Source organism: Antechinus flavipes, chromosome 2, assembly GCF_016432865.1.
Source record: "Antechinus flavipes isolate AdamAnt ecotype Samford, QLD, Australia chromosome 2, AdamAnt_v2, whole genome shotgun sequence".
Lineage (NCBI taxonomy): Eukaryota > Metazoa > Chordata > Mammalia > Dasyuromorphia > Dasyuridae > Antechinus > Antechinus flavipes.
In genome coordinates, this window is record NC_067399.1 from 336,907,400 (window position 1) to 336,927,600 (window position 20,201).

The following is a 20,201-nucleotide window of genomic DNA, read 5'->3' on the forward strand; positions in this document are numbered from 1 at the left end:
GATGCAGAGCTAGATACTTCCTAGCTGTGTGACCCTGGGCAAGGAAGATCTAAGTTTAAGTCATGACCCTGAGACATACTTGTTTGTTGTTGTTATGCTTGACTTTAGGCAAGAGACTTAACTTTTCTCCCCAAGCCACTTATACTATAAGTTTTAGATAAATCTTAGACAAGTAGTAATAAATCCTTATCAGTAGAGGGAATTTACACATCATAGAGTAAATACTATGGAGAAATAATAGATGTCCTCCCCACCCTTCCACTCCCCCACAAAAGAAAAAAAAAGTAATCATATGATCACTAATAATATTAGCAATTACAGGTAATACCTTAGCAAGGTTTATAAGGTAGAATGAGCTTGGAGGATGAACAATTACCAAATTAAAACATTGAAATATTTTACCTTAATAATATATTCAAAAGTTAATTATTTGTATACTTTAAGGAACTTAGAACCTGATTTCGTAAAGTCATTATTGAACTTGATTAAGTGATATGTGATATACATAATCAAGTCATAAGAAGCTTTCATAAGCAAACTAAAAAAAATTTTTCCCCCTAATGGAACCTTCAACAAAGTCCTTATTTATAAAGTTATTAATAGTTCTTATTGAACTTTAGATGTCTTTCCTTTAACACAGGACAATGGTATCTCACTATATTAAATGTTCACTTCCTGAAATGTGCTAAAATATACTTTGTTCCTTCGTCTTTTGTATTTAGTATATCAATCTAGAATTTCATGTGCCCTAGTCTCTTAATTGCTATGGTTTTTATAAATCCTTATCTTCAACCTGACATTTTAATACATAGAAGTTGTTATCTGCTGTTTGGTAGTTTAAAATAAGGAATGTTGGTGATTTAGGAGATTCCTAGAAAAGGTAAGCAAACTAGATTTTCGAATTAAAGCATTTTGATTGGCATATACAACTCTATGCCTGCACATAAATACCCATGTTTGAATATTTATAGAAGATAATCTGTCAAAATTGCTGTTATTTTAATTTGCTAAGCTTGGCTGATTGCTGCAGTCGTGTGGTAGTTGAATTCTAGATGAGGATGTATTCTACCCTGGAACATGCTTTTTGTCCTTTAAAGCCACCTGAATGTGTTGCACTCTCACTATGAAGCCTGCCTTAATAAAGCTTCATGTTATTTGGTTTTGTTTTAGATAAACTTTTTTTTTTTTTTTTTTTTTTTTTTGTTACAGGAGAGAGAAGTTCTTCCTTCTCTAGATAATTTACTTCAAAAGCTTCAGAAAATCTTTTCTAATAAAGAAAATATCCTTCCAGGGTTGAAGCCCGGGAAGATTTTATATGGCTTACAAATTTCATGCAATTTTTTTTTTTTAGTTTGTGGGTTCAGTTATGATGATGATTAATAACAGCAATAATAATTTTGGTGATTTGCATATATATATAGAAAGCTTTTTGGAAGGGGTCACAAGGTTCTACATTACCTCTTTAAGGCTGAAGTTTCAGTTTTGACAGGTGTATTTGTAACAAAGAAAATATGGTTCTACAGATAACTTTCTTCCTTTGTTTCTTCCCTTTTTGAACAGTTGATAATTTCAGTGACTCAGAAACACCTTCTGAAAACATTTTGTGGTGGTAGTAGCATCTTGCTTATGAAGGAAAGAAAGGTAAGTCAGATTTTAAATTACAACAAAGAATTTAAGTGACAGTCCTTTTGAAATACAGAATGAATAACATTTTAAAACTTTAACAGTAATAATAAAAATAATATTTATTTACATAGTGTTTTTATCTTCAGAGAATTTTGTGTCACAAATATATTTTTTGGGGGGTGGTTGGTTTTTGAAAGGTTTCTGTAAGCTATTTGTCATTTTCTTGATTTTATAGTCAGCCACTTTTTCAGTCATATAGCACTTTGACATGGAGGACTTCTAGTTTATTATTTTTCCTTTCTATCTAATGTGTCTTATGTATCCCCCTATTTGAAGGGGATGTTGTGATAAACAGTTTATTTATTTGTGTGTATATATAGTTACATATATATACAATATTTTTCCTTTTTTCCTAATATCCCTTATTCATTTATAATCTAGTTTCTTAAGCTATTACTTTCCTATATTTTCTTTCCTGGTCACTCATGTTATAGCTCAGTTGCCCTTAATCGTTTTCATATCTCTAATTGAATGGAATAAGACCAGACTTCTGAGTTCATTAATTTTTAGGGAACTCCTTCTACTGTCTTAAAGTTTCCTGAGGCACTGAGAAGTGGTTTATAAGCTGTATATATCAATTGAACTTGGCTCTTCATGGCACTAAAGCCAACTTTATATCTACTAATCCTCTGTATCCCTAATTATTCTAGCACTAAGACATACTCCTAATAATACATAACCCCATCACCTTTTGCTCATCTTCCTTGGAAGATAAATATTTAACCATTACAGTAGCCTTTCTTCCCATTTTGTTTCCTTCGCTGAGATTGTACTTCTGTTGGTGAGCTAGCTTATTAATAATCCCTCAAAATATTATCATAAACCCTAGTTTGGAAATCTACTTATTATCTAAGGATTATATACATAAGGATTCAGAACTCTCTATAGAATATATTTAAACAGAAAAAACTAAAGTATCTATTAATAAAATGCACATCAACATTAGTATATATGAGTATTTTACCAAGTTTGTTCTTTAAGCCCGATTCTTTGATCTGTTCAGAATTTAATTTCAGACTTATCAATTAATTTTAGATTTACTAATTTCATACTTCTATACCAAATATTTTACTTAAAACTCAAATATAATGTGAGTCAATATCTCAAAAGTAATGAACCATTTTTGGCACTTCATTGGGAAAAGTTTGTTATATTTCTTACTCATATTATCCAAACATCCACATAGAATGCACAGAGAAAATTTATTTTGTTTTAAAGCAAATTAGTTACAATAAAAGTTAATCTCTTATTTATAACAGATGTTGCTATGTCATACAAATGTCAAATCTCACTTAAAAGTTTTGTATGGTCAGATGTTTCTTTATATTGAAGAAGTATTTCTAATTTATGAATCAAAAAAAATCTTTTAATTTTGGGATGAGAATTAATAAATAAGTTTATTAAAAGCTTATTATGTGCAAAGTGTTATTCTAAGTGATGGGGCAAATATGGAAAAGTGAGACAGTCTCTGTTCTCATGAGCTTATATTCTAATTAGGAAATTTAATGCCTGTAAGAAGGGTTTCTGATACAGGACAGATGGAAAGCCCTGGAGATTTTTAGGCTGTAGGGGCAGGCAAAGATGGTAAAAGCCTACCAACCTATCATCTTGCTGGGAAGGATTTCACTTGTTGACTCCTTGCTCATCCAAATGATATGACTATCCAAATCCACTTTGCTGGAGAGGAAGAAAAGGTCAATAGATGATCTAAAATAAAAATATTTTATAGCTGATTCATTTTAGGAATAAAAAAGTTAGTTTAATTTATTTAGGGATTTGAGTACTAAAGTAATATGACACTTGCAACAAGTCACTGACAAATAATAACTTTTTATAAAGATTTTAAGAAAATTTATGAGTTTATTTTGGAAATGGATTGTTTTAAAATATCCTTTGGTGATCCTAAAATATTTGTCCATCAGATTTCATTGCTTCAGAAAGAGAAGATAAAACAAATTTTTGATAATGTTTTTGCATTATTTGTATGGGTAAACTCTGTTATAAGTGATGTTTTTTGAAATTGCTATGCTAAATTAAAGCCTTTTAAAATTTCTAATTACTAATAATATCTTAGGAAACATCACAGATTAAAAATAAAATATGGAATTTTTATGGGTGGGGTTTGAGTTCTAAACAAGTAATTAAGAATCAAATAGGATAAGAAAAATGAGGACTATACTTTCAAGAATATTACAGTTCCTAATCTTTATTCCATATGTAGACTTATGACACTTTGTGGTCTTTTGAGGACTGTGGATAAAGATCACGAACAGTTGAGAAAGGTGTTTTAGAAAGAATTGATAAAACTGATACAAGAAAATTGGAACTGGCTTTAGAAAGCCTTATGGAAGTGGAAGATAGAAGGTAATGAGAACTCATTGTTAAGCTAAAGGAATGGAGATAGAGAGGAATTAAATACTTCTGACAATTATTTCTAATTTTATAAATAATTGGCTGTGACTAGTTGCTTAAATGTTGTCTCCTCCATTACACTATGAACTCCTTGAGAACAGGAGCCATCATTTACTTTTCTTCTTATCTCCTGCACTTAGCACATTGCCTGACACATAGTAGTTTAATAAGTATATCAAGTGACTGACTGAAATGAACACTGGAGTTGTAGGTAGAAGAACTAAGCTTGATTCTGCTGCCTACTACTTCTGTTATACAGCCTTATAACTGTAGTTTGCCTCAGTTTTCCTAACTAAAAAATGGTTATAATAAGAGTACCTACCTCCTAGGATTGTTATGAGGATCAAATGAAAAGATAAGAGTAAAGGGCTTAGCTTAGTGCCTGGCACATAGTAATTGCTATCAACTGTTAGCTATTGTTTTTATTACCATATTGAATATTATTAGACTACTTGCTAGACGTTTAAGAAGTGAACTAAAACCTTGTGACATATCAGATACTTTAATTGAGCCCATGAGGAATTTTATTTAACCATACTCAGCATCTGAAAAAAGGGACTTATTACAAATTGAATTTAGTAGTTTTCTGTAACTAATGGGACAGCATTTCTTTGTTTTTGTCATTTGAAAAGGTTTAGTAAAGTGATTGCTGAGGTTCCTTTCAGTTTTAGATCTCTGGTCCTGCTTGTCCTGTGATCTGAACAAACTGCTTCACAGTTTGGTGACCCTGTCTTCTCCCCTCCTTATATTTTCCTTCTTTTTGCCTTCTTTTGTAAAAAATCTCAGTTTTGTGAAGTTGTGAGAATTTTTGATTTTCTTTTTTTATTCAGGACCAGTCTTTCAGCAATTTTTTGGCTAAATAAATCTATTTTTAAAATTAGGTTCACCTATCAAAAGCTATGTCCTAGTATATAAAAATTTATTTAAGAGCTGTAAACATTCCTTAGATAAGAATCCTGAGGAAGAGAACTTTTTGGCTCTATATAAATCCTCTTTCTTACTTTGCCTATTTATGAATCCTCTAAAATGTAGTTTAATCTCTAACCTAACTTGGTTTACCTATAGAATAAGTTTATTTGTAGAGATTTGTTTTGTTAGGAAATGTATGAGATTTTAACTTGTTTTAATTAATTTTTAATTTGTTCAATTTTTATCACACAAAGAATTCTGGGATTAAAATACACAAATAAGATAAATGGTAGACTAAAATGTGATAAGGGAAAAAAGGAATTGTGATAAAATGTTATAAAGAAGAGGAATGTCAAATCACTTTGAGTGGGGATGATTAAGTAAGGCTTTACAAAGAACTTTGTATCTTAGCTGTACCTTGAGAAAACAAAAAAAATTTAATAGATGAAGGAAATGTGGAAGGAAAGTGGTGAGGGAACAAACAGTACATTCTACACAGATGGTAACCACCTTGATATGGGGAAGAACAACACTAGCAGCTAATAAAAAACAGTTTGGCTGAAATGTAAAATGTCCAAGGAAATAATACTGCTAAGATATTTTGGGGACCTTTTTGGGGAGGACCTTGAACCAATCTAAGAAATTTGTATATTATCATATGCAGGTTATTTTGACCATCTAACTCTCTTTGTAGGAGGAAGCTTCTTTTGGCAAGGCTACTTCTTGCACAGCCAAATGCTTAGAAAATACTTCTTATATGCATTATATTCTCTTTTTTACCTCCCACTCTTGCTTCAGTCCTTATGACTCAAATGAAACTTTCTCCAGATGTAATATTCTTCTTTAAAATGTAATCTTCTTTCATTGGGGTTTCCTTGGGGGTCTCTGGAGGCAGCCTTCATTTCAGTTTAGTTCAAGGGCAACCAGGGATTAAAGTCCAAATCCTTTATTGTCTCCTTCAAAGTCTTGTCTCTTTTCCTGGGGCCGAGTTAGCTTTAATAGAGGCCTATCTCTCTCCTTGGTTCCGAGAGCTCCTGCTGCTAATCCTTTGCCTCTGCCAGCTTCTGCCTCCAGCCAGCACAAAGGTGGAAGATGGAATGAATTTGTCTCAGCCTCCGAGAGCTTCTAATGCGCCTGTCCTTTCTGGTCCTGAGAGCTCCTCCTTATATGTTCCACACTGAGTATACACCAATCATTATATCAATAGGAAATCATTATTTGTTGTAAGATTAAATCAATGCTAAACTAGATTTAACTGCTGTCTCCTCAATTCCACTTAATTAGGACCTTGTTTCAAGTTCTGGCCCATAACATCTCCTGCTTTCTTTTGTTTTTAGAACATAGGTGGTCATAACCTCCCTGACTTCTCAAGGAGGTGAGAACTCCCAAAAAGGTGATCACATCTTTCCTGAATGCTCAAAAAAGGAGTGAAAACACAAAAGGAGATGATCACGCCCTTTCTGACCTCTCAGGAAGGGAGAGGAAAACACCAAAGGAAATGGGGAAATCAAATCAGATTATTGGGTTTCTGAAGGGGCTCACTCTTAAAACCATCATTATGGGAAGTATTACACATAATTACATAAATTACATAAGCACATAGTAACATAACACAGGCTAGTAGTGATGTAACAAATTACATGAATCAAAATGAGGATTTATATATGTCCCTAAGTGGGATGACTGCGTTAGCATCCTGGATATCTTAGAATCAGCCGGAATCAGGATAAGCAAAAGTCCTTGGCTTTTATTCTTGTTCTTTAGAGGTAGGATTGAATTGGATGGAAACAGAATCTCTGCAACCTTCCTTTTTTGTCTCCCACCCAGAAGTGACTCTGGTTAATGTTACCCCACCTCCTAGTCCCTCCTACAATTCTCTATATTCACCAATTATCGAGCCAGCACAGTATAGTGGTAAGGGTCATTTTCCAAGTATATGCTTATAGAGTATTATTCTAATGTCCAGTTGGTAATTGGCCTTAAGTGCTTGGTTGTCCGACCTCAGTGCATAGACTCAGTCCTTTACACATAAGTCCTAAAAATAATCCAAAAGGAATCTATGGTCCATTAGTTCATGTGCCAGGAATCCAATAATTCCTGCAAGTTTTGAAATCCTGCAAAGTCTCATGTTAGGGAATCCAATGATTCCTCCAGATTTTGTTCTTAGATCGTCTTTGTTTCCAGATTTTTCTCTTTTTCTATCTCTCTCTGATGGACAAGGCAAATACAGCTCCTTGGCACCCAGCTGATTTCTTCTCCATCTGTAGAGGGAGAAGCAAACCCTCTTCCCCAAGCAGTTAACCTATCTAGTCCCCTCTATTTTCTAGATTTTTCCTCATCACCTGATAATTACCATGGAGATGCTTGAACTGGACACCGCCCTTCTGTTGGGTTAAAAAGCCTCTCCAAATTGTATTCTCTCCAATTGTAATCCCTATCTCTAGGAAACCATTATTTGTTGTAGGATTAAATCAGTACTAAACTACATGGGAGACCATCTGATTGCTTTTCTGTTGGTTGATTGTGTAATCCCTTTCTGCCATCTGATTGCTTTTTTGCTGATTGATCACATCACAGAGTCCTGACCTCCTAAAGATTCTGGGTGTAAACTCAGCTGCCATCATGTCCCACCTATCTTTTGTAAGATATCTTAGGGCTGGGCCTTAACCTCTCTATTCCCTGGGTCAGTCTACATTCTGAGGCCCAGTGGAATTTGTCCTGTGATCTGAACAACCTGTTTAACAGTTTGGTGACCTGTCTTCTCCCCTCCTTATATTTTCCTTCTTTTTGCCCTTTCTGCTATCTGATTGCCTTTTGGCTGATTGATCATGTTCAGATCATTCAATTAATACTGAATTTCTAAAGATTCTCTGGATGTAACCTCAGCTGCCATTATGCCCCACATGGGGCCCTGAAGCTGGACCCTGCTTTGACCTCTGGGTCAGTCTACATTCTGAGGCCCAGTGGAAGCGTTGGTTGCATTTTGGACATAGGGTTTTAGTTCTTCTCTCACCCTGTCTTCTCACTCTATTTCTGTACCTACACTGAGCTCTCAGATGTCCAATTTTTCCACACTGAAAACATCGATGACACTCTCTAGAAGTCCTTTGTCAAGAGGGACCCTGTCTTCCTATGTTTATCACAGTCTGGGTATAGTAAGCATTTGTGCCCACTGTGGCACAGGTCTTATGATCTCCTCTAAAGGAGCATCTTTGTGTAGTCCCCATATAATTCTTCTTCCTTAGCCAGTTGTCTGATCATTATTTGTGACAACTGTTTGCAAACGTCCCACAAAATCTGCAAAGGGTTCATTGGGACCTTGCTCTATTTTTGTGAAGGATTCCCCTCAATCTTTCCCTAGAAGGGTATATCAAGCTTTTATAGCAGCAGTAGCAATTTGTTCATATGCTCCTATGGGGTAATTAATCTGTGATGAATTCTCTGCATACTGACCTTTACTTGCTAGTTGGTCAAAGGTGATTTGTACATTAACTCCAATTTACTTATTGCTTTGGATTTGAATCCTACATAATTCATGATATTCCAAAAGCCACAACAAGTTTTGTCCAGGTTCCAAAAATGTCCTTGCTATGGATTTCCAATCACAAGGACTTAAGATTTCATAAGCCAGATTATCTAGTAACATCTTAACATAAGATGATATAGCCCCATAAAGAGTGCAACCTTTTTTCAAATCCTTAATTTTTTTCAAATCAAAAAGACTGTATCTTCTCCTTTTTTGATCTGAAGAGTAAAGCTCTTCAATCACAGGATATGCATTTATTTTTAAATCAGATATATCCTATCCTTCTCTCTTAACCTTAACCAATGCCTTTTGTAATCTTGTCATAGGCTGCTTCATAGGTGGTGCTGATTGTGTCACTACCTCTCCCCCTTCTCCTTTTCCTTCTACCCATGAAAGGTTAATTGAGGGAAGTAGGTCAGGGGATGGGGAATGATCTAATTTCTCCTGCTGTGAAGCACCACATTTAAAATTGTACTCAGCGCCACTCTTATCTGATTCTTCATCCTTTTCACCTAGTTTATTTGAATTCTCCCTCTCCTGCTCTTTCTTCTTTTTCCTAATTCTATGACTTATATAATTTCCTAAAGCCAGTTGAATTAAGTTGTGTATATAAAGTGTATCTTTGGAAATTGAGTCAGGTCCATTTTCATTGTAGAATTGACATAGTTGCTCTTAATTTCCACTTCTCTAGATCCAATTCTTTTTCCATAGAGAACCAAGGAGATGTGTACTGTACAGTTTTTAAAAGATCTGCTCCCAAGTTACAATTAAATCTTGATTTTTTATCAGTCTGACCAAGCTTTCAACACATTTTCCTTGAAAAGGAAAAGAAGACTGTTTTTTAAACATCATTCCATTTTAGCTTTAATATTACTTTAGCCCTTAACAAAGTTTTCTTGTGACCCTAATTTCTGGGTCACAGATGAAGGTTCTTGGTCCCATGTTCTGGAGCCAAAATGTAATATTCTTCTTTAAAATGTAATGATCTTTGGGAGCAAGTTTCTTGGGGGGCTTCTGGGAGCAGCCTTCGTTTCAGTTCAGTAATCACAAGTGCAGCCAGGGTTTAAAGTCCAAATCCTTTATCGTCTCCTTCAAAGTCTTGTCTCTTTTCCTGGGGCCCGGTTAACTTTAATAGAGGCCTATCTCTCTCCTTGGTTCTGAGAGCTCCTGCACTACTCCTTTGCCTCTGCCAGCTTCTGTCTCTAGCTTCCTCCAAATGTCTCCAAATCCAAAGATTTGTGCTTCAGCCTCCAGCCAGCACAAAGGTGGAAGATGGAATGAATCTGTCTCAGCCTCCGAGAGCTTCTAGTACACCTGTCCTTTTTGGTCCTGAGAGTTCCTCCTTATATGTTCCACACTGAGTATACACCAATCATTATATCACTAGGAAACCATTATTTGTTGTAGGATTAAATCATGCTAAACTAGATTAACCACTGTCTCCTAAATTCCACTTACTTGTTTCAAGTTCTGGCCCATAACGCTCCAGATTATGAGTATTCATTTTTTGTCTTTGTGGATCCTTCTTGTCCTCTCTGTAGCATTTAACACTAATAACTATTCTCTTTCATCTTTTATAATACTGCCTTCTCTTATCTCACTTTTTTTTCATGTGTCTTTTATTGGGACATACTCTTATCCATTATGGGTCTTTTACAAAGTTTTTTGTTCTAGTTACTTCCTCCATGCTTCCCTCTGTCCTTTTCTTTCTCTTCTCTTCCCTTTTCTCTATCATTTCCTCTTTCTATTCTTCCTTCCTCCCAAAATCTCAGTGGCTCCCATGAATATAATTATCATCTCTGTGTGCTTGAATCTAAGATCTGTGTACTGTATCTGGCTTGTTTGTAGGATATATATCCCATTGGGTTTATCTTAGATATACTAAATGCAGAATGCCTAAAACTAACCTCTTTTCCCTTCTTCTTCCCTTACTCCCCTTTCATCCAAAATTCTCTATTTCTGTATTGATTGCCCATAATTTTGATCCCTCTTCTCTTTCCTTTGTATCTAAATAGTTTTCAAGTTTTACTCATTCTATTTCTACAAAATTTCTCTCATTTCTTCTTTTTCCCTTTATAACCACCCCTTCAGGTTTGTCCCTCAGCACATGAATTGTTATACAATCTTTCCCTTTTCCAATCCGTTTTCAAAACACTTGCTAAAATTATCTTTCCAATACATAGGTCTTTTCATGTCATTCTCTTCTTCTACTGAGAGATCTTCAGTGGTTCTAGGTTAAGATAGAAAGTCTCTACATTGACATTTAAAGTTATTAATATTATGACTACAGTTTGCATTTTCAGAGGAGGGATTCCATGTCTGATGTAATGACAGTTGGAATCTGAATGGTTAGTCTTCTCTGTCTGAAAATCCTAACACTCAAGCTAGGACTCTATAGCCTGACTACTCCAGGAATCTGGCTGTATTCTTGTCATTTGTATGACAATAATCCTAATATGTATACATGTCTTCTCTTCCTTGCTTTTCTGCTCACTCTTCTATTTCACTCAAAAATTAAGTGCCTAATAAATAACTTATTGCTTTTAGCAGTATCAGTCAGTTTTCATTTTCTTTTGAAATCTGAATCCCCCAAAGCAGCAAAAATGGATTGGGACATTATCCTTCTTCTTCTATATGTATCTTTAAAACTACCTTAGTTGGTGAGTATCTTGAAGCAACTTTCCTTTTTTCTTTTCATTGTAATGTGGCACTTAAAATAATTTCAAAAGACATAGTTTCTGGATAATTTAATCTTTTTATTAATAGGACCAGTACTTTAATAATAAAAGAATGGTCATTTGGTAGTCTCTCTTAGACCAAAGACTCATCATAGCAGTGGACTCACAGTATAGCAGGTGGGCTATATTAAATTGAGGACCATATCATCTGTCTTGAAAGAAAGAAAGAATTAATATTTTTTCATTCTTGTCTGAGCTAACACAATGAGCAGAAATGAAACTGTTAACTCAAATTTAGAATTTCTTTTACTGTCTGATAGATCTTGGCTTGCGTAAATCTTTAAGAGTGATTTCCCCACATTGAGTAAAATAAGTAGTTATTAAATAAAAGAGAGAAATAGTAATTTTTCATAGTGATTATTTTTCTTTGAGTAAAGGAAATTAGGTTGTTTAGGAGAGCCTTTATGTGTATGTGTGTATGTTTATATATAAATATACATACATGTCTTCCTTGTAATGAGAGACTTTGAGCTAGATGCTGAATTTATTGAGGAAAGAAGGACTGTCTTGTGGTTCAATAGTTAACAACTACCAAATCTTGAATGATTGATAAATATGGATTGAATGAATAACAAAGGAAATGACATTACTGGAGTTAAGGTGGCAAAAGGAAAATGGACAGTAGAGGGCAATGTGGATCAGAGTTTTCTCATGATAACTAGTGAGTCAGGGCTATGAATGGAATACAAATAGTCCTGTAAAGGGTATCCTGGGAAGCTCTTTATTTGGATGAAGGCTAGGACTCAGTGTGTGCCAGATGATGGAAGGAGAGAGAAAACAAAAGGTTAAAGATGAAACCACCCAGATACAAGTGGAATCTTCATTGGAATGGGACAGCGCTGAGAATTAAGGGAGTGGGCATTGAACAATGGGGAAGGGACTTTGTACAGTAATTGTGAGGGCTTCAGAACTTTTGGGGTAGGGAAGTGAGAATGAATGTCATTGAGTAATGAGCTCAAGTGACTGTCAATGAGTCCATTGAGGGATTAGGTTGTTCTACATTCTTCTTTGAAGTATTGACTTATGATAAGTGCTTAGCACAGTGTCTGGTTCATAATAGGCACTTAATAAATGTTTATTGATTGATTAATAGGGCCCCTTTGATGTACAGGAAACCTGATGCTCAGCAAGCAAGAGCAGGTGAAGGTACAATCTGGAAAAGCCTGGAATTGGCTGTCCTGAATGGCTTCTGAACTACTGGAAAGGACACTGGGATAAAGATAGAAGCTAGAGACCCAAGGCTGGGAGTTGAATTGATCCTGTACTTCATGAGCAGTATCAGGGGTGAAGAATTCACTGTTAGAAGAGATGAATGCTGAGTTTGATGAAGCATTCCCTTGGAAGTCTCAGGGATAAAGTCAGAAGCCACAGAAAGATAGACTATTTCTGATGTGACACAGAATACTTTTTAAAATCTGAAAAGGATGAAGGCAGATGCTGCAGAAAGGTGACTTAGATTCTTGTCTGCCACAGGGTTCTCTGGGCACCCAGGATGGAGGTTTGGGGAAAAGGTAGTTAACTTGGGAAAGTTGCTTCCCTTTTGGCTTTCATGTCTTCTCTTGTTATGGAAAACTTACACCATTTGTGGTACTGGTATGTTGAGCTAACTCTACTTGGACCAGTAGTTTAGGTGACATTGGTCATTTTAGAAGGAATAAATCTATTTAGGTTGCTATGACAAATTACCCGGGTATATAGAGACAATAAAGTTTCAGAACATTTATTTAATACTTATCTGCCTTCTGAGGCAGACTGATACTCTCCTGAATTTAGAAATAGTTAGGACAAAGTCGTGGCACAGCAATGCTGTTCTCTTTGTGGTATCTCCTCCAGTTTGACCTTTTTAGCAAACAGTGAATGGTTACTGGTGACTTAACTGTGTCGATGGGCCAGCGGGATTTTGATAACTGGAGTTTTATGATAGAAGATAAAACTGCAAAGAAATCTGGGAGTATGATTCTGGTAAAAAAAAATTGGCAGATTGGGAAAATCAGGACATGAATATTAAGACTTTGGTAAAATGGAGAGATTTAGATATCAATAATCTTCAGATATGGGAAGATTAGAACTTTGGTGTGCTAATGACTAGTTGACTTGCCTGGGCAGCTAAAATTAATTTTTGTAAGGTGGAAGTTTTGCATCTTTCAAGAAATCAGCAATTCCTTTTTTTCCCCAGATGCCTTTGAGGATGGGTTACCATTTAATCTTGGCTATAGATACTATTGATATATTTCAGTTGTCTAGTTTCTAGGGATTCCAGGGCAGTGGTTTGGTGAGTGGTATGAATATCATGGTTAGAATTGAATCTAAAACTCATTCTTTTTAATCTACATTGGGGATATAGAAATTTGTGACATGTAGAAAAGAACATTTTTATATTCCTGAAAACAGAATTTTTTAGTACTTTAGGAATATAAATAATCACTAAAATTGTAAAAAAAAAATGCATAAGTAAATGGAAAACAATGTATTTTAAAGATTTTTCTGCCTGTTGCTAGCTTGATTAATGTTAAGAGGAGTGGCCTTATAGCATTTTCTTTTGTTGCTGTTAAGTTGATTTAAGGGAGAGCTTATTTTTAATACATTTTTAGCAAAGTAAGTCAGTTCATTCACTAGGATAACATTTATAGTCACAAAAGCCCTAGATTATCTGTATATATTTTATGAACAATGATACAGAATTTTAGGGAATAGGCTTAATGGAGTATTAAATTCCTTCTGGAAGTATCTTTTGTATTCTTGTAAATTGTCAGAAGTAGGCAGTAGTTATCTGTTTTGACTAGCATTGGGAGATTCTGTATGAAGTGAGATAGCATATAAAGATAATACATAAAACACTGTTAACCCTAAAGTACCATAAGCCATGAGCTATTCTTCTAAAGTTTGCCATTTCTTCTTGCTTTCAGTTGACATTAATGATGAAAATACCACTTTTCTAAAGTCTTCAGATTCCTGCTGAAGATTTCATACCCCTGGGGAATATTTTTTAAACATTTGTCCTTGAAGTTGTTTGTCCTCAGGTGAATTATAGTAATAGCTATATCTTTAAAAAGTATTAGAAAATTCTCTACTAATGTTATTTATGCAGAGTACTAAATTTCAAGAAAGTCTCTACAGACCAGTATTTGTAATTGATCTTCGCTCTGGAAGAAGCTTTATCAATATTTAAACTAAAGGAAAACAACAACAACAACAACAACAATCTTCTTTTTCTTCACTCCACTGTACTGTTTATAATGGTCTATTTTGCAATAAAAAAATTAAATTCACAATAAAATATGGGCCAAGTCAGTCAGATATTTGTGTGTTTGTCCCTCCTTTTGGAGGAAGCTGATGGTTTTAATTGTATTTCACTTAGGGGATACTGTTTGGCAGAAATATAATTACAAATTTAACATTGTATTGTTATTTGTTATTTATTAAGGATCCATTATATGCTCTGAATTATTTGAATTTATAAAAATGATCTGATTTTATGAAATTTTTCTGATGTTGAGGAGTCGCCTTATACTTAATAGCAGTTTTTGTTCCTTCTCATAGGCTGCTAGTAAGTCACCTAATAGTAAGGCCTCCATATAAAGACTGCCATTTAATCACTACAAGTCAACATCTTTATTATTGATAATAAGAAGTGACAACCTTGTAAGGTAGGATCATCTGAGCACCTGCCAAGCAACAGGACACATATAGTTTATGCTGAAAATTATTAGCATAGATGGGAAGCATGAAGCAAAAAAACAGGAACATGCTATCTAGAAGTCATGATTGGTGAATTTAGGTGTGCATTTCTCAAAGGGACAGAAAGAAACTTCCTCCAGAGAGGAATGGGTCCAGAATTCATTAATAATAATCCTTAGCACCTCCTTCTCCCCCCCTCCCCCCCCAAAGTTACTTTGATGCCAGGCTTTATTTTATCTGGCTAACTTTTAAAGAAGAATTTCTTTTATATTTATTTTTCAATGCTTTCTGTTTATATCACTTAAATTTCTGAATATATTTCTCTTCTATTCTCTATCCATCAAACCTTTATAACAAAGATTTTAAAAGAAAGCAGGGAAAAAAAATTCATTTCAACAAAGTCAACCAACACATCAACCATATTTGATATGGTGCTTACAGTAATTGCTTCCATTTCCTTTCTTCTCATTCTTCTTAACTCCCTATAGTCTGGGGTTTCCAGCCTTCAACTGAAACTGTTTTCCCAAAGTTACTAATATTACTTAGTGGCTGAATCACAGGCCTTTTTTCAGTTCTCTTCTTTCCTGATTTCCCTGTATCTTTTGTCCCTGTTGATTAATCTCTTCTTAAAACTCTTTACTCTAGATTTTCTGACTTTGTTCTCTTTGGGTTCTCTTTCTATCCATCTTCTTGTGTGGTTCAGAAATAGTGAGGGGTCACCATTAAAAAAAAAAAAAAGCTGGAGAGATCTCTAGGAGCAAAACAAAAGTTCATTGTACATTCTCATGAGAATCGGGGTCCCTCCTGCAAGCAAGCAATGAAAGGGATGAGGCACCTTTTGGGGCAGATTTTATACTTTAAATAATCCCTAATGCAACCACCCTTCCTACCACTGACCATCATCCTCATTGGCTGAGGGTCTTACATTCTAAACTCGGGAACTACTGAAGAAATTGAACTTGACCAATAAGTACATAATTGCCTATATTTGATTGAAATAGGGATAAAATGATGTCATGGGAGTATAGCAGGAAAGGGACTTAAGTATGCCCTTGAATCAATACTCAAAGACCTTCAGGCCTACTCAAACACTGAAGTAGATGAAGCCTTACTCGATTTTCACAATTATACTGAGAGCTCTCACCTCATTTTGTTCATTCTCAATCTCCTTTGTTGTATCTTCATCTAACATACTCCTGGTAAAAAGTGTCCTAGGTCTTTATCTCTTTAATATTTCACTTGGTGACCTTATAAAGTCTCATGGATAAAATTATTATTTCTATGCTGATGATTCTCAGGCCAACTTATCTAGCCCTTAACTCTCTGCTGATTTTCAGTTTTGCATATCCATCTATTATATCTTGAATTGGATGTCTTAAAGACATCTCAAAACTCAGCATGTCCAAAACTCCAAGGCTTCCTTATCTCTTTCAGGATCAAATCCTCTGTTGGTGTGCTATGCCTTTCACAACCTATTCCACCCCATAATTCACTTTTTTCTTACCCCTTATTTCCCTTCCGAGTTCCCCCATGTCTGTTTTGATCTGTGGTACTGGCCTCCTTACTGTTCCTTAAACAAGACATTTCATCTTTGGACTTTGTGTTCTCATTGGCTGACTGTCTCCCTGCTTTATCTTGTTTGTATACAATTATTTGCATGTTGTTCCTCTCAGTAGATTATAAGCTATTTAAAATTAGGGAACACCTTGACCTTTATATTCCCAGCACTTAGCACACTACCTAACATATGGTAGATATTTAATATTTATTGTTTGACACAGATATAGTGTTTTATTGTTTCAGTGAAAGAAGGGCGGTGCATTTTCTTAAACATTCTCTATGTCATCATAAATACACAGTGTTTAGCTTGTTTTATTGTTCTCAGCATTTAAATTGTTGTGGCTATTATATACTTTTCTTGGTTCTGCCTTAATTTACTGTATATATAAGTTCATACAAGTTCCCATGCTTCTCTGGATTTTTCATAATAATTTTTTAAAAATGATTCATTAATGTTCTCTTATAATCATGAATTACAATTTGTTTAGCCATTTCCCTAATCATTGGACATGTACTTCATTTCCAGTTTGTTGTGTAGCAGAATTTGATATTTAAAATTAAATATATTGCCAATCTTATGAATACACTTAACCATTTTTTTGCCTTTGAAATCGCTATGTTATTGACTCCTCACTCCTGAAATTCACTCCTTTTTTATACCTACCTTTGTGCACCTCGTTTCCTTTAAGATTCATGAAGGTACTCCATTGCCTAGAGTTTTTGCCTGGTAGCTTATCTTGTATCTGTCTTACATTCATGTATTTGTTATATTCATGTTCTTCCCTAGATCCCCACCTCTACTTCCATTCTTTTCCTTAGAAGTAAGCTTCTTGAGGATGGTCTTCGTTTTGTCTTTGTTTTTATATGTCCTGAGCACTTACATTCTAAAATACAGGGGAAAGTTTTAACATTTAGCTTAAAACTAACAAAGCTGCTTAATTTTATGTCCTAAGTTTGCAGATAAGCAAAGTGCTTATGTTAATAAGAATATATCACTATTCTTGTCCTCCTACTCTACTGGGTTTTAATTTTAATATATGTTGTTGCTATATGATTACCAAAGTTGAATGGAATAGAAAAGATTTACTTTTAGGAAACTTGCTTGTCACTTTTGTTGACAGTTTGTTGCTTTTATTAGACATTTATTAGGCATCTAAAGTATGCTATACACGGGAGAGAATGTGTAAAAGAATAGTCCTTGTCCTTGAGGAATAAGATATTCCCTAATAGTTTTAAAAACAGAATGGTAGTACAATTATTACAAAAGCTTCTGCTTAGGAAATGGAGTTGGACTTACAGCTCTAACATTAGGAAATGGTATATAGATATGTTAATACAGATATTTGAGTATTTGGACCATGAGACAAATAGAATATTTTGCAAATTAAAATAAATTTACTAAAAATGTTGCTAAAATCCATGTTCATCTGTTTTTGGTTTTGGGGTTTTTTTTGTGGGGGGGAGAGGGGAAGAGTATTAAGTGTCTTGATAGGCTTTTCCTATGTCCATTTCTATTAATTGCATATTAGGAAATATTGATCAAAGTTTGATCACTTTCTTCAGAAATATAAATTCCTTTTATAATGAAACTTTGTTTTTTAAACAAGCAAGCAAAAAATTTAAATAAAAAACAATAACCTGCAAACAAACTTCTGGGACTTTGTATAATAGCATAAAGGAATATAACTCCTTTATACTAAAAGCAAACATTATACTTTAAGCAAAACAAACATAGCAACAAGCATGCAAATACATATAAGGAATTTTTTTTGTAGAAAATAATCTTTTTCAAGACAAGAAATATATATATAACCTTTCTGAATTGCCACACATGATATTCAGTGTACATTTTGCAGGACTTTTTATTGTTTGTGTGTATTGCAATCTTTTATTGGAATTAAGGATAAAATTTTATTTTAGTGGTATATGTATATTTACTAACATCATAAATAACAATCATTTGTTGACAAAGGAGTGGAAGGCCTTTGATTCTTCAGGCACCTGAAATCCTTGTTTTGAAGTATAACGTTCTTAGATATTGAGATGAAATCTATGAATTATTTGAGGTTTCTTCACCTGTTGCTTTGTATAGTATAATAATACATGTTGTATTTGGAGTCAGGAGATCTAGTTTTGAATCTTATCTCAGGCACATCTAAAGGATTTGTTTCAGTATCCTGGAAGCTTTCTTTTTTATATGTGGGTAATAATCTATTACTTCAATTATGTACTTGTTTGATTATATATGCCTGGTGACAAATTACATCATTTATAACATTTCTTTTGCACAGGTTCCAGTGTCAATCAATTTTGATTCTTTAGAACCAAATAGTATCTGCTTTGCTTTCAATTCCTGGTGATTACCATAGAGTCTGGGTCATAGGATTACTAAATTCTTGTTGACAACTGGAATAAGTCTGACATTAAAAAATTTCAGTGCCACAAGGAATGATTAAGTACTATAATACATAAAAGGTGATATGTTATAAGTGTTAGGTGCTAAGAATATAAAAATAAAGAATCCCTCTGTTGAGGACCTTACTTTCTACTGGAGGTATAGAGAAACATTTACTTTACTGAATTGCTAGGTGGTAAAGTGGGTAGAACTCTAGGTGGTGGTCAGGAAGAACTTGAGTTCACATCTAGGCCCCTATACTATGTAATCTTGGGCAAGTCACCTAAACTGCTATTTGCCCCATAATGCCTGCTCCCCCTTTTCCCCCTTTCTTGTGAGGGTCAAATGAAATAATAATTGTAAAGTGCTTTGCATTGTGCTGCTCTCTGATAAATGAAGGGGTTATTCTGTTCAGAACTGATTTACTGATTTGAGAAACTTCTTGCTGGTAAAACTCTCCATTGTTGTAGATGAGCAGTTCATCTGTAACTTTTTGTCATACAGAGAATGAAGGGAAGGGAGAAGAGGGAAAATATGTACACCATGGCAAAGATGGATAAGGAAAATTATAATTGGTTTGGGTTAGGCTACAAATGGTTACGGTTTACCAATCAAAAAGCCATATAGGCTAGAGTAGACTACAGGTACTATTTCTGTGACCATAGGCACTTATCCTTCAATACACAGAACTCTGGTTCAATCTACCCTTTCCTTACGGGAAAGGATATATCACCCAATTTCAGCTTGGCTTTTTGTATTTTTAATATGAAATCCTTGGTCATTGAAGAACTAGTGGATAGTAGAGGAGATAAATCATATTCTTCATTTTTGCTATAAATGAGACTACAAAAAGGAAGAGAGTCTTTTATTCCTTGGAGAGATAAAGAAACAGAATTGTATTTTAAAGAACAGAGTGTATTTTATCACATGATGAGAAGCAAAAAGAAACATGATAAGCTATTTGATCATCACATATTATAATATTAGTAATCTATATTGATAAATTAAAACAAAACAAACCAAAAAAATCCCCAAAACAAAAAAAGATAATTTCTACCTGTTCACTTAAGTTACTGGGGTTAAAGTGATAAAGAAATTCTTTGAAGAACTTGATAATATCTATCTCCTACCCTTCAGATAAAAATCAGCAAATACTTTGAAACTTGATGACTTCTTTGAAAGGCAGAAAAAGGTAAGGATTGGAAGGAGAAGCATGGTTCAGAAAAATAAGATGGAAGAGATTAAGACTTTTGCATTGTATAGATTAACTTTCTGTGAAATGAACAATCCCTTGAAA

The 20,201-nt window shown here is 34.4% G+C and overlaps 1 protein-coding gene across 3 annotated transcripts in view; it reads left to right on the forward strand.

The window, feature by feature from the left end:
* Window positions 1–20,201, forward strand: part of FUT8 (fucosyltransferase 8) — a 425,078-nt gene that overhangs the window by 133,564 nt on the left and 271,313 nt on the right. For all 3 annotated transcript variants that reach the window (XM_051977839.1, XM_051977837.1, XM_051977838.1), the window contains one exon: window positions 1,561–1,641. The gene's annotated coding sequence lies outside the window, so the exon portion shown is untranslated. The remainder of the gene's footprint in view (window positions 1–1,560; window positions 1,642–20,201) is intronic.